General features: G+C 38.8%; 1 long non-coding RNA gene across 2 annotated transcripts in view; it reads right to left on the bottom strand.

Moving 5' to 3' along the window:
* LOC121097740 overlaps positions 1–15312 on the bottom strand; it is a 150756-nt gene that overhangs the window by 108770 nt on the left and 26674 nt on the right. Inside the window, exon 3 of one of the 2 annotated variants that reach the window (XR_005831069.1) lies at positions 14148–14212. The exons of the other annotated variant lie outside the window; for it this stretch is intronic. This is a non-coding gene — a long non-coding RNA (uncharacterized LOC121097740). The remainder of the gene's footprint in view (positions 1–14147; positions 14213–15312) is intronic. 2 annotated transcript variants of the gene reach the window in all.

Genomic DNA, 15312 nt, shown 5'->3' with positions numbered 1-15312 from the left:
GAGTTCAAGCAAATCCTAAAACCAGCTACCACACACAAAAGAAGTTTAGATGAAGAAGAAATATATGAGACAAGAGTGATTAAAAATATAATAGAAATAAAACTGCTGCAATTTCCACTTTTCCCCCACAGAGAAGGAGGCTGGGTTTCAAAGCACAGTATTACAATTATCATTAGTAGAGCTGAATTGCCATAGCATTGCTTCCTAATGAGAAGGAAAAAAAAATACATTAAAAAATACCTACATAAAAAAAGAATTCCTTGGTAACACAGATTCTAGATGACAGACAAATGGGCAGTCACAAATCATGATATACTCAAGGACCCCAAGCAGACTGGCAGAACCTGAGGGAGTCAGTGACTGATACCAAAAATAGCCACTACATTTCTGAGTAATCCAAGGAAAAAATGCAGGAGAAAGATAATAAGATTCTTTGTATTGAACAGAAGCATACATTTCTGAATAACAGAGTACCTTCCTACACAGCACGTATGAGATGCAGTGATTAGTTTGCTCTTACTCTGGGTAAAAGCCACAAGTTTCATCCTGCAGGCTGCTCCTGGATCACTGATGGTGAAGGCTGTGCATGAACAGGAGTAACACCATCTGGTTAGTACCATTCAGCGTCTTTAAATGTCTTTGGCATCCTGCCCTTTGAATCAGGGTTTCTGAGTATTGGTCCACTTTTTAAAGTACAAATTTTTGTAACATGTTTTCAGTAATACGACTATGGTAATAGAACCAGACAGAAAAAAAAAAAGATAAATAGCCTGGCCTTCTGGTTACTCAGTGACTTAGTTTTTAGGAGAGATGCTAAGCTCAAACTTTGGAATCCTTTAGGAACCTGCTCAATGAAGCATGCTGAATAGATACCACTGTTTGTTACACTAGATTCCTTCAAATACCACAATAAATCTGATTCAAAACTAGCAGCACAAAGCTAGCTGGTTCTGGGCAACCAAGCAAGATGTTTGGGCATGAGTTTTGAAAGCCATGAGTTTCCCAAAAGAGAGTTCACACCCTTGTCAGCTCCTTCAAGCCATGTGAAAAGCAGCCACACTAGCTCTTTTACAGCCTGATTGGTGCGGTAGTAACTTAATTTGGCTGATTCTATAATTAAGGAGATGCTTAGACTTGTCAGCAACAACACAGCCAGTTCATTCTAAGTTTAAGCTCCATGACAAGGAAGATAGCAATCTTCAGGCTTCTGAGCATAATGCATTAATATAATTGTTAATGTCCTGGTGGCATTTTTTTTCTCAATTTTCTTTTCTTTTCCCCTTCTCCTTTCTTCTCCCATATTTTTTTTTTTTACTATCAAGACAAAACTGCATTAGAAATAGCTCTTATCATTTTAATAGTCTTTAAATTAGGCTGGCACAGCCTTAAATAAAGAGATATTTTGCAGGAGAAAAAAAAGAAAATACAGAAACTGTTTGTAAAACATAACTCTTGTGCCCAAAGGGACATATCATTTTCATATTTTAAATCTGAATGCATTTTAGTTATTTTGTGTTTTTGCAGCAATCAGTTCACATTATGAGAATAGGGTAGTATAATTATGGAAATTAAGTACAGATTTCAGTTGAATGAACTCATCAGATGGAATTACAGCCTTTCTAGATTGGTCGTCTGGCTTTATGTCAGATGATTTGCATAAAACATTTAGCTTAATGAGAAGTAAACAACGAGACTGCAGAATGTATTAACCCAAGGGGGTCTGAGCTGACATGTAAGAAATATTAAGGTTGTAGCTTTTTTTTTATTATTTTAAAGACAAAAAGGAAGCCTTGAGAGCAGATTAGGGACATAAAGGTAATTCTGGCCTGGATCATAATTCTTCATGAGTGGTATTTTTCACCACCTACAGTCATACACTGTAAAGTAATTTTTCAGGTTTATTTACCTTCAGTTGCCTGTAAGCAAAATCTGACATGATCTAGTTACCCTGTCAGATAACGTTCATGGCTGTAAACATGTCTTTGTGCTCAATAGTTGAATTTTCTTCTGGTCAGTGGCCTGAAACTTGCTCAAATTACGTTTTGGGATACCTTGTCATTTATCCATAATCTCTGGAGGGTCTAATTTTCATTGGGAAGTACAAAACCAAACCATACCTTTGCATCTTTAGTCATTAAACTCAGAAATGCTACCATCCTAAAAGCATATTGATAGCGAGTCTACTTAATGCACAGAATATTAAAGGCTCTTTCTTTCTGTTCCCATGGCAGCATCTACTTCTGGGAGGGGATTCTCCAGGAGGCCTAAGCAAAGTACATGAGAGGTGCTTTGAAATCACTGTTCTTTCTGTTAAGGTTTTCAGGCTCTGCCTGTGGGCTGCCTCCTAGCCTGGTACAGCTTGGCATTATTAATTCTATGCTTCATCCTATTGTAGATCACCTCTCGACATCTTTCCCTCTGATGCCAGAATTTGAATGTGACCACTTACCATAATCCAGTGTCGTACTTGCACTGCACTAAGGGGACCTTGTTCACTGCCTACAGCATTCTGGGCTGTGAGGCAGAAAGACCATAGAAGGAAACAGAATTCCTTCCCTAATATTTGAGAGACTTAGGGCTTAATTAAGCCTTCAACACTGTACCTCCAACAAGAGTAAGGATGTGGACAGATGATCACAAGAGACCAAGTTAGTGCATCTTAAAACATAACCACTCATTAGCTGAAAATCACCACCCTCAGCAGATGGGCAGCATTGCCATGAATACGATTGCTTCTGATCATCGGGCCATACCTGTAGAGCCTCTTCAAACTCCATTCCCTCTGACTGTAAGTAAGGCACTTGATCACTTGAAAGAAATGTCCCCAATTAAGAATGTAGCATTCACCACCCTCACACAGGGAAAAATCAGTGTCTGCAAAGACAAATTAAGCCCTGTTGCTCTATCTTTCATTTAACCTACACATGTGAACATTTCAGGGACCAACACAGATTAGCCAGTAAAGTGATAGAAATTCTATGGCAAGTATTTTGATTAACGCAGTTCCCGCTTACAGGCATGAAATAAACTGCAGTGTTTAGACAGGATCCTGATGGTGCAAATTTTAATGGGTTTTTTGCCTCCTCCAAAGGGAATCACCATATGAGACTGACTGAGTAGAAAGGTATGAATAATCTTTCATCTAGATGGCAAGGGTTCTATTACACTTGCCTAGGAAGGAGCAGTTCTGGGAGAGATTGCCTTTCCCCAGTTCATGATTGCTAGTGACAACATACAGAGAAGCAAGTTACCAATTCATTGAGTTGAAGAACAGCATGCCACATGTTGTGCTTAGATTTCAAAATAAAAAATCATATGGCAGTAGGAAATGAAAAAAGCCACTCTGCTTTTGCTGCCACATGTATTCTTTCTACTGCTGAGCTCCCCTTAATGAAAAATTGGTCCAGGCTCAAAGAAGCAGAACAAGAGATGAGAAAGAAATGGTGGTATGGAAAACTACTGACCCTTGAGTCTAGTTGAACAAAGAAGCAGCATAGGTAGGGGGTTCCTTAAAAGAGTATACCTGAATCTACGCACTTATGATTGTATTTAGGAAACAAAGTGAAATAAGAATTCTTCGGTGTGCTGGATGAATGTGCAGATCTGATGAGAAAAGATGAGCTATAGCAAATTAGAGGCTGACGATTCAGTGGCCACACAACTGGTATGAGGAGAACAAGATTGCTGCTCATTTTAGAAACACATTACATAAAATGTCTTTGGGACCTATCCTGTAGCAATTCAAACCAATGGGAATTTTGCTTGCTATATAGCTGATTTGGTGCTCTATTTTGAAGTCAGACCATGTGCCATTACCACAAACACCCTGGAGACTCTCTCATCCTTCCAGCTGGTCTGGTGAGTATCACCCAGAAATAAATCAGTATCAAACCCACAACGGTCTCTTTAGAGAAGACCAAAGAACTCCCTAAGTCTTCCTTTTTTAAAATGGGTGAAGTTTCACCCTTGGGTAACTCAGATTCAGGACTATCCCATCTGCCTCAGACACTCCAGAATGGTCTTGCTTACAATGAGCAATTGCTACCTTCTGTCCTATGGGAAATTTCCTCTCAGGAAAATGATTGGCCTATAGAGTCTAAGTACGGGAAGCACTTTGGGATGGTCGGGGTGAAGAAGGCTACAGGAAACTCTGCAACTGGTATATTTTAAAGATGTGAAGCAAGCAATTGTCCTTCCTTTGTTACCAGAGATAATGAAAATTATGTGCATTTCATACAGCTAGAGTAAATCAGCAGCAAAGCCATGCCTCTTTTTATTTGTAATTCAACTGAGTGATTGTTTTTCTTTTTGTCTTGGTTTATTCTTTGCTATAAACCTGTACAAGGCCCTCTGCTCAATCACCAACTAAATAAAGTGATACTTTGTGCTTAATAAACACGTTCTACCCATTGATAAAAAATTCCAAAGGTAAATGAGCATTCAACACATGGAGAAAAACTATATCAAATTATTGAAGATTATAAAATGAGGCTGAATGAAAATATAGGTACCAAAATACAAAGTATATTCATGCCCCCTCTTCCTGTCTTTCAGGACCATCCTTCCCAGAGGTAATACAACTTTAACTCAAAATTTCCTTGAGTACCTAAAAATTAAATTTCATAGCATATGGTGCAGACTCATCTTTTTTTTAAGAGGAATGGATTTGTTGATCCTGGTTGAAGGTGAACAGCTTACACACATGATTACAAGCAAAGAATTGAGGAAAATCCTGAACTCGGTGAAAGCTGGCAACAAGATAGCCTCTGCCTTGCAGAGATGGTGATGATACTGCTCGTCACTTGATTGGTAGTAGCATATCTCATCGAGATACAGTATGTCCCAGCTCCCCCTAAGTTTCTAACACCATCCTTACATCTAATTTGGGAAAAAAATTTAAAAATACAGTCCTATATGATACCATGAAAGATTTACAGCCCCTGCCCTAGGAACAACTCCCACTTGAAACTGAACATGGTCAGATGCAGAAATTAGATGTCCACTAACAACCACTTTGTACTGGTGTGGTCTCCCCTAGCCACTACTCTCAGGGCTTTAGGTCAATGAGTTCTCCCAGAACAGCTGTCTCCTAGGGACTGAGAAAGGGTCTGAAAGAGGAGATTTCAGAGGAAAGACTGTCCAAAATGAGTACTACCCTCCAACCGTCCTCTTAAAGTTGTGTCCTGTGCAGAGAGGAATTCAAGATTAATCAAGCCGGAAACAGCAGCACTAGAAAAAATGGCCTGGTGATTATAGTATTCAGCTGGAATAGTTTGGGGATGTAATATAAAGACTGTGAACAATTCTCAAGTTGCTTACTGGATGTGGCCCCAAGTCACTTATCCCATAAATCAATGTTAAGAGTTTCTGATGCCTCTACTAATGCCTTATCCATCCATGTTCCATAGACCCCTCTTTTCTTAGCTACAACTTTTTATCAAATCTGCAGCAAATAAAGTTGTAGAGGGGAGGAAATTTTCCTGCTCTTTTTGGAACCAAGAAAGCAATAAGGAAGTTACAAACTTTCCGAACTACGGGAAGGAAAACTGTAACAAAACCTGAATCCCTCCAGATCGTTCCCTCCTGATCTCCTCACGGTCACCAGGATTTGTTTTATCTTTCACCTTCTCATAATGAGGGATCTGAGATTTCTCACTCTCTGTGGGAGATCTCACAGTGCTGACAGACCATGCTATGACATTCTGTTCTTAAGGCAGGAAAATATAATGGCATTACAGGGTACATGATTGCTTTGTGGTTGGAACATTAAGTGATAACTACATCAATATTGTGAGGGGCATTTTCATGCCATGTCCTCTGTTTGAAGTATAAAAAGTCAACCCCTGTAATGCTTTGAGCTTATTCACAGAAATACTTGCTGTACATTCCAGATCTTTCCCCATGTTTTAGATTATGCCTCTTGTGATATAAACTGCTACACCGCTTGGAAAAACAAACAACATGTCTTGTGATCACAATTTCTTGTTTGATGCTGTTCAAGGGTATAGAAAGAAGACTGCGGGTGGAACTGCAAGTGTTAGTTGTGTTACAAAATGTATGAAAATAATAATTAGGTTTGAATAGGCATTGCTACTCCCACACATCAAGTAAGTGTGGCATTTATGAATGACATCTGTACACTCAAGAAGAAGAAGAAGAAGGAAACCTCTTTTTACATGTATCTTCTTCCTCAACACTTTCTTCCCCTTGGTGTTTTGACTACTGAGCAGCTGAGCCACAGGGACTGCTTCTGAAAAGCCACCTTTGCATCACAGAGTAACTACACCCTCCCTAAAGGAAACCACTGTGCAGCAGTTTATACAGCACAATGGGAAGTGACAGGGACTGAGAATCTAGCCTGTCTGTTTTAAAACTTGACACCTGGGGCACTTTCCTGTGATTGAAATCATGCTGAATTTTTAATTCTCTCCTTATATAAATCCTTTCTGCCCACACATTTCTGTTTCTCTATTTGTTTATCTATTTATTTGGATGTGGGAGGTGAGGTGTGCTAAAAGCACACACATTTGAGCACAGAGTGTGTGGTGTAGGTGTACTTTTGAATTATCTCCTTTTTGAGGTTTCTTAACAGTTCGATGAGATTTGCAAAAATGTTGAAAAAGACCTGTTGATTGCATCTGTTTATAATTACTAGTTGTAGAATATGAATATGTAGTATGTATTTATTGAATTATGCTCCAAATGTGACTAGTATACTGCTGCTGCAGTATACTTCATAGTATACTAGCTGCCTGCTCTGATAGATATCTGAGATATCTGACAATGGGGCTTTTCACCTCATCCCACTTTTTCAGGAAAAACAAATAAATGTTCTTTTTCTTTTTTGTTTGGTTTTTTTTTCTTTGTTTGTTTAACAGTATGCTGACATTTTCTCAGCTAGAGCACATATTTTGGGAAATATTACTTCAATACCAGTGTTGCTTAGTAAAGTTTAATAGGGCTGGGGAAAGAATCAGAAACAACAGAGACAAAATTACCCAAAAGCAGATATTATGAATAATTTTAGTGTTTCATGAAGTGCCTATGAAAGTCACTGAGACTTTCTGAGAACTTAAAGGAATTTTGCATCAGGTTCTTACAAGTTTTGCTTTGTTTTGTTTTCTTCAAAACAAAGTCAATTTTTTTGCCAATGTTAAGTGATGAAGCTTCTCTGAAATCTCTGGAAATTCACCAGCTTATGCCAGAAGCATGTCATCTACAATATTTCTGCAGAAAGACCAAACTCAAGCAAAATGTATCTGTATAAAGGCTCCTCACCCATGTCACAAAAGAAATTTTATAGTGATCAAAGTCATTTATCCATCTATGAACACAGACACGGCTCACAAGTCTTAAAGTGGCAAAATTCTTTGTCTTATAGCATACCTTCAGTTCCATTCCATAATAAATATCTTAGATATAGATAAAGATGTATTTATTATACCTGCAATCCTTCACACTAGTTTGAAAGGAGCCTCAGCAAAGGGCACCTTAGGACATGGTTTAGAGATATTGACAAATCTCCTGATTTAATGCATTACCACATCCCACATGTGACTGTAGCAGTTCTGTATCTTCCACAATAAAAGAGACATGCAGCCTAATTGAGTTCAATTTAGAAGGGCTGTAGAACAAGCCAGATACAGTGGAAATCCTGTATTTTACAGTAGTATTGTAGCAATTTTTTAACAGTAGCTGAAACTCATTTCCACATTTCTGACTTAACAAAAGAAAACACAGGCAGGACTCCCAAGTATAATTAAATTGGTATTCATCATTCAGCAATAAAGAGTGCTGTAGCATTGTGAAACAAAATTTCTTGCAGGGGGTCTTAGCCTTTCTGTTTCAATTTCCTGAAGGCCAAGACAGCTGAAAGGAGATAAGCAAACATCCCTCCAGAAAGAGGAAATAAGAATGTATTTCTGCAAAAGACAGGAGAAGCAGTAGCATAGCAATGAAAATATCGAAGTGTTTACAAGTACGTCAGAGAGGTGCTGTGAATTTTGGGAAATGGAGACTGCATGCAGATGGATAAACTTTTTTTTTTTGAGGAACTAATCCAAATCCTGTTGAAATAGGTGCACAGAACTGTAGTTCTGGGTACATGGCTTTGATCATGTCCCACATGATCTCTTCCCACGTGTGTCACCCAAAGTTCAGGACCATGAGGCCAGAATAATCATCATAATATTGCCATAATATATATAGGAAAGTTTAAGTTACAGATGTCTCTGTGGGCTAGCAGCACAACAATCATTGCCCCTACACGTTTAAATCACTGAAGTAACAACAGAATTGTTCTTCCAAAAGAATTGTTGCAAGTAACTAAACCCTAGATGTCTTAGAGCCCAGACACAGATACAGCTGACAAGGAGGTTGGCACAATCAGTGCAATCACTAAAAAGAAGAAAAACCAATCTGCCTTTCTTTGGCTAGAACTCCCTCATTGCAGGAAAGAGTTTTGATTTAATTGCTGCAGTTTCTTGAGCCCTGTCTGTGAACTTCAGTAACACCGAAGACAGTGCTAATAAATACCATGTGTGCAGCATTGATATCTGCACTGCACCAAGTTTGCATGCATTAGCAAAGCAGAAGTTTTAAACATTTATGTAAATGTATGATGTAGCACTTTATGGCATATTAGTGATGTATTGATTGCTATTTGAGACTTGTGTTTATGCATTCTGTGCTAATGAAATTTGTATCAAAGACCAAATTGGACAGTGATGTTAATATACGCACATATAAGCAGGGGTTATTTTGCAATGGTTCAGTCTCCACAATTATTTTAAGTAGTTTTAGGGGAATAAAAGCAGTAAGCAGTAAGCTAGTTAAACTATCCTCTAATGACCAATGAAAACAATCCAGATTTTCTGTTTTAAATGCTAGCTTCACCACACAAGCATCAGACAAGCAGCCTTTCCCAATTCTTTTGCATTGTCAAAGTGTTTTGGCTCAAAATGAATGCAGAGTGGCTCCTGAGACACAGGCAAAGGCATCTGTTATGCAGCATGTTGCATCCAAAAGCCACCTGTGTGTTCGTAGATAATGCAAAGTGTTCACATGTCAGAATGGATCCTTTATGGGATTTTCTGAAGTTATATCTAAATAAATTTCTTCTGCCAAGTACATTTGATGGGGTTTCCAACCAAATGATAACATGATTTTTCTAAGTCCCTATTAACTTGACTGCCTCAATGTGTGGTTTTCACCCGCCTATATGCTTTGATTTGCATCACTGTTATTTTTTCCCCTCTTGCTTCAGCCAGGCTTTCTTATTTTGCTGACTCCCTTGCCATTGCACAGCCTTTACTTTCCTGTTCTCTCACGCTCACCTCTGAACTGGACCAGAATTCACATGGAGGGGATTCTCAATTGATGGTGCTTTCAAAGTCTGTATTGGCCCCTTGATGTTGCTCAGAAGCCAATGATAAGACTAAAATAGCCAATACTTTGACATGGCAGCTGAAATTATGGTCATCTTTCACCAGATTTAATAACAGTATTAGAAGAGTTATGAGAATAAGACTTCTAAAAATCTGGCTTCCAGAGCTGAACTCAGTAGCTACCCTTATGTTTAGAAAAAAACAAACAGTGACAGTAGTAAAAAAGTCTAAGATTTTTGGGGTGGGGTAGGGCAAGGGGCAGGAATTATAAATTAATGCTGAGAAGAAAAGCTTCATTGCCCTTTGAAAATGATGTTTAGATTCTTGGATACAACAAAAAGGAGGCAAGGCAGGTTGTTTTAGTATGTGAATATGCTTATGAATTGAACACACATGAATAACGCTTTGTGTTCTGTGTCAGCATGGTACCTTCCTGCCCTCAGTCAGAGGAATTCTGACTGATGGGTGGAAGCAGGCAAAGAAGTACCCTGGTCACTGCCATGTTTCCTTTTGTGACTAGACTGACACACTGATGATTCTACCTTAGATTTGAGACATCCTTCAGCTCAAAACTAGCAAATATATTTCCATGAAAAGTTTGGGTTTCAACAAGATTTGGCACTACATTTTTGCCACAGCAAAATTCCAACAGGTTCTGCTGACTAGATAATAAGGAAGAAATGAGAGTAGTGAAAGACTGGCACAGGTTGCCCCATCCCTGGAATCTTTCAAGGTCACGTTGGACGGGGCTCTGAGCAACCTGATCAAGTTGAAGATGTCCCTGCTTATTGCAGAGGGACTGCATTAGATGACGTTTGAAGGCCCCTTCAATCCAAACTGTCCTATGATTCTAATAGGGATAACAACGCTATCAGAGACAAGAGGATGTGTGAGGACAGAGGGAGTTTGGTCTGCCTTGCAATTTAAGCTTTATATCCTTTCTAAAAAGGACTTCAAGACCTTGTATATGGGTCTTTGCATTCAATAAACAGGCCACAGTGATTTAATGAACTTTGATTCATATTCTGGTGCCAATGTTGGACTACAACCATTAAAGACTGAAATCCTGTTACCTTGCTAACGAGGTACAGCTTTGTGACAAAACTCACCCGTACTGCCAGCCAGAATGCCCCAGTTCAGTGTAAAGGGCAGTTTCCAAACAGAGCCATTTGGTTTCTGTGCTGACACTATTAACAATGATGCCAATGGCAATAACACTTTTCATACAGTGGACACCTGTATGCTTGGAATAGAATAGAGAACATCAGCTCATTTCATTTTGGCTTGCAAATGGATGCAGGTGGCAGAGCTATTTGCTTACTTACAGCACAGAATGGACTTCGAGTATGAAGGAAAAGACTCTATTACTTCACACATCCCTCCTGTCCCTTCTATATATGCTCATTTAGGATTTACTACGACACGGATGTAAAATGAAATATGTTCCTCAAGAGAAAAAAAAAAATATCCAAAGTGACTTTATACAATTCTGTAAATATTCGCAGGCAACAGAAATCAGAGCCATTGTGTGGCATAACTACAATTTGTCACAGCAGTTATCAAAGACACTGCACTAAATTTAATAGAGCCATCTTTACAGAAGCAGAAATGCTCCATAGCAAAATCAAATGTTAAAAGCATGGACAGGATCTGAGTTCTGGTTCAGACTTGCATGTGAGTCCACAAAGGTCAGTTAAACCCCTTTCTGTGACTGATCTGTTTGGTTATCACGTTGTGTTATATTCCTTTTAAAAACAACTCAGGTGACATATGGGGGGGTGGGAGGGAATGGACGTAAACGGATTCTGATGGGCAGCTGAGAATTCTTCAGGGGTTTCAAGGATAGCAGGCAGGAGATCTGCAGCACAGCCAAGAACCTGTGGCTCATGATAAAAATGTGAAGAACAGATAATCAGGCCGCAGAGGAAAATAAAAAAAAAATCTGGAACCATAGGGAACTGGTTTTGCTGCAACTCAGAAAGTCATTGAATGAAGTAAAACCCAAGCTGTGAGGCAAGGACCCATCTGCTTGGATACAGTGGACAAAGGAGGTATTCTATTTTCCCTCCATTTTTAAAAAGGAGACAAACTACATTTAACTACATATGAGTTTGAGAAAGCAGTAATTTCTGATGCACTTCTAGATCTTCAGAAAAGAAAAGCTATGTCCTAAGAAGAAGAAAAATCAGTAAATGACACTGAGTGGTAGGAATAAAAAAATTACACAACATCCCTATACAGTTATTTTCTATGAATGGTCTCAGACAAAAAAGATGGTTAATGAAAATCAGAATGCTTTTCTCAGCCCAGGTAATTTCCTTGTGCTTCATCTCAATCAACATTTTGCAGCCACAACCAAATCAGTCTTTTAGTTTATGATGTGCAGAGCAGAACAAGACAAGCAGACTAAATGTAACAGAAACTCATTTTTGACAATAAAGGAAGGGCAAGACTTCCACTAGGACAGGTTCAGCTCTGCCTATCAACAATTACCTAACTTTGCCTTTGAAGCCTTCATTGTCAAAGAATGTTTACTCTGCAGTGTACTGTGCAGGTGGCCGCAAATGGAAGAAAAAGGTTTTGGAGAGGTCTTTGCAGTAAGACCCAGGAAAGTGAAAGAAAACAAAAAGAGGAGTCAGAGAAAACACAGTATGTTCCATCTTAGCTCTGGTGGGCATAGTGGCAACAATAAAGACAGCAGGATGCAAAGTGACAGTGCCAGACGCAGAAATCAAGCATATGCTGAGGGAATTATCACAATATTGTAACTCAGCAAAGACTCATACATAGATGTCTGCATCTACAAGAGCACTGCAGCAGGATGCAAAGACCCTGCCAGCCCTAAACAAACAAATTTATGCAGTGCCTTTGCAAAGCCTGGGACAAAATCTTACCTCTGAAGAAGGATTCTGAAGTGCAGATGCCACTCTGCAGACAGGTAATGCACCTGCACTGAACTGCAGCCAATTTCTCAGAATAAGGGTTCTTCCTCCTTGAGTTGTATATGCCAAATACTATGCTCTTTTTTACCTGTAAAGCTGCGTGTCTTTAAAATATCCTAATTCTAAATAGGAGGTGTGATTTTTCTTTTCATTTCTGCCATATAATGAGGCCAAGTTTTCCTAGAAATATGCCCTCTAATCAACAGGAAAACAAATAATTTTCTGTAGAAACTGCTATGAAATATGAAAACAACATTATTTTTATCCCTATTATTATGTAATCTTAATTAATTATATTTTTAAGATTGCTTTTCTCCTGCCTTATAAAATGCAAAATTCTACTGTTTATCTTGTTATATCTAAATTAGCAGCATCCCCAAGCAGGTGTTACATTTGGAAGACAACATGTTGTAAGCAATTAGAGAATTGTATGTAAATACATAATTTGTCTGAGAAAAAGAAAGCTCTTTGGTGTGATTAAGTATCATTTAAAAATTTTATGTTAAAAGAGGTAAACAACTTCTAAACTGGATGATGCAGGATTGGAAAATGTGCTTCCCTGAAGGATCAGTCCAAGGAGCCCATTGTGTGTCTCTTTCTGGTCAGCTGGTGGAAGATCAGGTCTGAGTATTCCATCTCATTTTCCAATCTTCATTCCCAAGAGGCTTTGCTCTTTGAGGAACTGACAAACTAGAACATCATTACTTCTACACTAGCTGCTCCTTAATAACAGTACGGATTTGTGGCACACACCCACACATGCTCTTGGGATACTTTCACTGGCTCAGGATGACGAAGGCTGTGAAAGGAAGTGTGAGCAGCCAGGGAATGCACAAGCAAAGGTGGACAAACATGTTCTGATTTTTGGCTGAAAGTTTACAGATGTTAAAACTGAGTCCATGAAGATGTATATTTCCCAGCAGATTTTACCTAGAGTTTTGTCTTCTCATAAGATAAAAAAAACCTCAAGTTCATAATACACAGAAGGGGAAGAAAGCCATAGACTTTCAGACAGTTGCAAACACGTGATACCCACCCATGGACTGATATCTTGGCTTATAGACCCAGTGTAAAACTCTGCAGGAAATTTGTGAATGACCTTGGGAAACTCCTGCCTCCACAGCACTCCTGTGAGACTGTAAGTGGATAATAATAATCCTTATTCTACTACTGAATAAACCATTGTGGAAGAGAAGAAAGGAACAAACATTCCATCTGTCTGATTTTGGGTGTCCACTGCTTTCCAAATGAAGGAAAACACCCGTCCTGATGGATCTCTCCTATTAAATGAACACATTTTAACATGAAGAACAATTACAAAGGAGTTAGTTTTATTCATATTTCTGTCACTAAGTATTATAACTTCACAGGCTCTGTGGAGACTTGCCACTTTTATCAGACCCTTGATGCCCCAAGTGGTTGAAATCCCTTATGAAGAATCCTACACCAAATAAGTAGTAAAACCAGAATATGCTATTTTTTTCCACTCCAGTGTTCATTGGCATTGTCTATTAGGCACACTGACATACTTGTAGCAATCTTTTCAATAGCAGAACTAGAGACTCCATCAGGGCTGAAGTTTCCCTCTCTGTCAAGTCAGAAATCTGTTATCCTAGTGATTGCCACAGCTAGCAATAGTGACCACAGCATAACCATACAAAAGCGTGACTACAGCATGACCATAGAAGCAGAATGTACCTTTGCATTAAAAGACTGCCTACCCAACTAACACAGCCTGCCCAACTAGGAGAAAACTCTCAAAATCAATTTTATTTATTTTCAGGGCATATGAAATACATCAATTTTCCCTTCTGTTTACCTGTCTTAGATACAGATTGCCTCTCACAAGACAAGGAAGAGCTGAAGTCCATGAAGTGTAGTTTTCTTAGTGAAAAAGCATGAAATACAATGTTAGAACCATTGTAAATATGACACTTCAGGATTCAAAGTTAAATAATTGGGGTTTTTTCCTTACAGTCTATGAGACAATTAGCTGGGGATGTTGTACACTACTGCAGCTGAAGTGCCTTTAGTGTCTGACCTCATTTGTTTGAGCTTAGCTTGGGTATCTTTACTATACTGCACTTTGCAATGCAAATATACCCTGATTTGATTACATAGAAGTTGTTCTGCAAAGATATTCACTGACCCCACTAACAATAGGAACTGCACTTCTTTGCTAAGCACAAAAATAAACCCATGAGTATTTCTTTGGCCACCTCACAAGGAATAAAAGTGATGCTGCAGTAATTTAAGAGCAAACTGGTAAACTTGTAAAAGCCTCAGACATTCACACCTTCTCCCTGCAAACCACCACACCAAGCTGGTTTCTACAACTAAGCTACAGCAGTGCTTTGAAGAGTAGGTAGTGATGTCATCTTGGTATTTGTACTTGCCATGAAAACAGGCACTGGAAACTGTCATATGCATGCCTATCAAGTGGTAGGGGAGATGTAAGTCTGAAGAACTGGCAACTCTGAACCTTGGCTGAAAAAGCTACTCTCTCCTTATACTTTGGGCCTTGATTTTGCCTTGCCTTCACAGATTACAGTGTTGCATGTGATGAATAGTATATAGCAAATTAATATTTAAGAATTCAGCACTGAGAGGTAATTACTCAGCTAGCACAGGCTCACATTATTGATGCTTGGCTCCTTAAGAGGTGGTTTGTTGTATTTTCCTTTTTTCGAGTGCCTATAAACTAAATTAAGACGTTTGAAACATTATAGTATTACACATCATTAGTTTTCCTGATCTGCATATTTTAGCAATTGTTTATGTTACATAGCATGAGAAGCTTATTTCTTGCAAGTTATTTCCGAGAAAATCTTGGACTTGATTATCTGTTCCTAATGTCTGGTAAGAGAGAAAGTATCCTCCATGTTGCTGCAATGGGTTGCAGGTAAATGTAAAAAGTACCTCCTCAGTGTCCTCTAAAGCTGTATACTGAAGCATAAATCTCCAAAGCTCTGGTTTTCCAGTGA

This window comes from Falco naumanni, chromosome 15 (genome assembly GCF_017639655.2).
Source record: "Falco naumanni isolate bFalNau1 chromosome 15, bFalNau1.pat, whole genome shotgun sequence".
NCBI lineage: Eukaryota > Metazoa > Chordata > Aves > Falconiformes > Falconidae > Falco > Falco naumanni.
The sequence above is the reverse complement of the archived record's forward strand: the minus strand, read 5'-3'. Positions and strand labels throughout refer to the sequence as shown.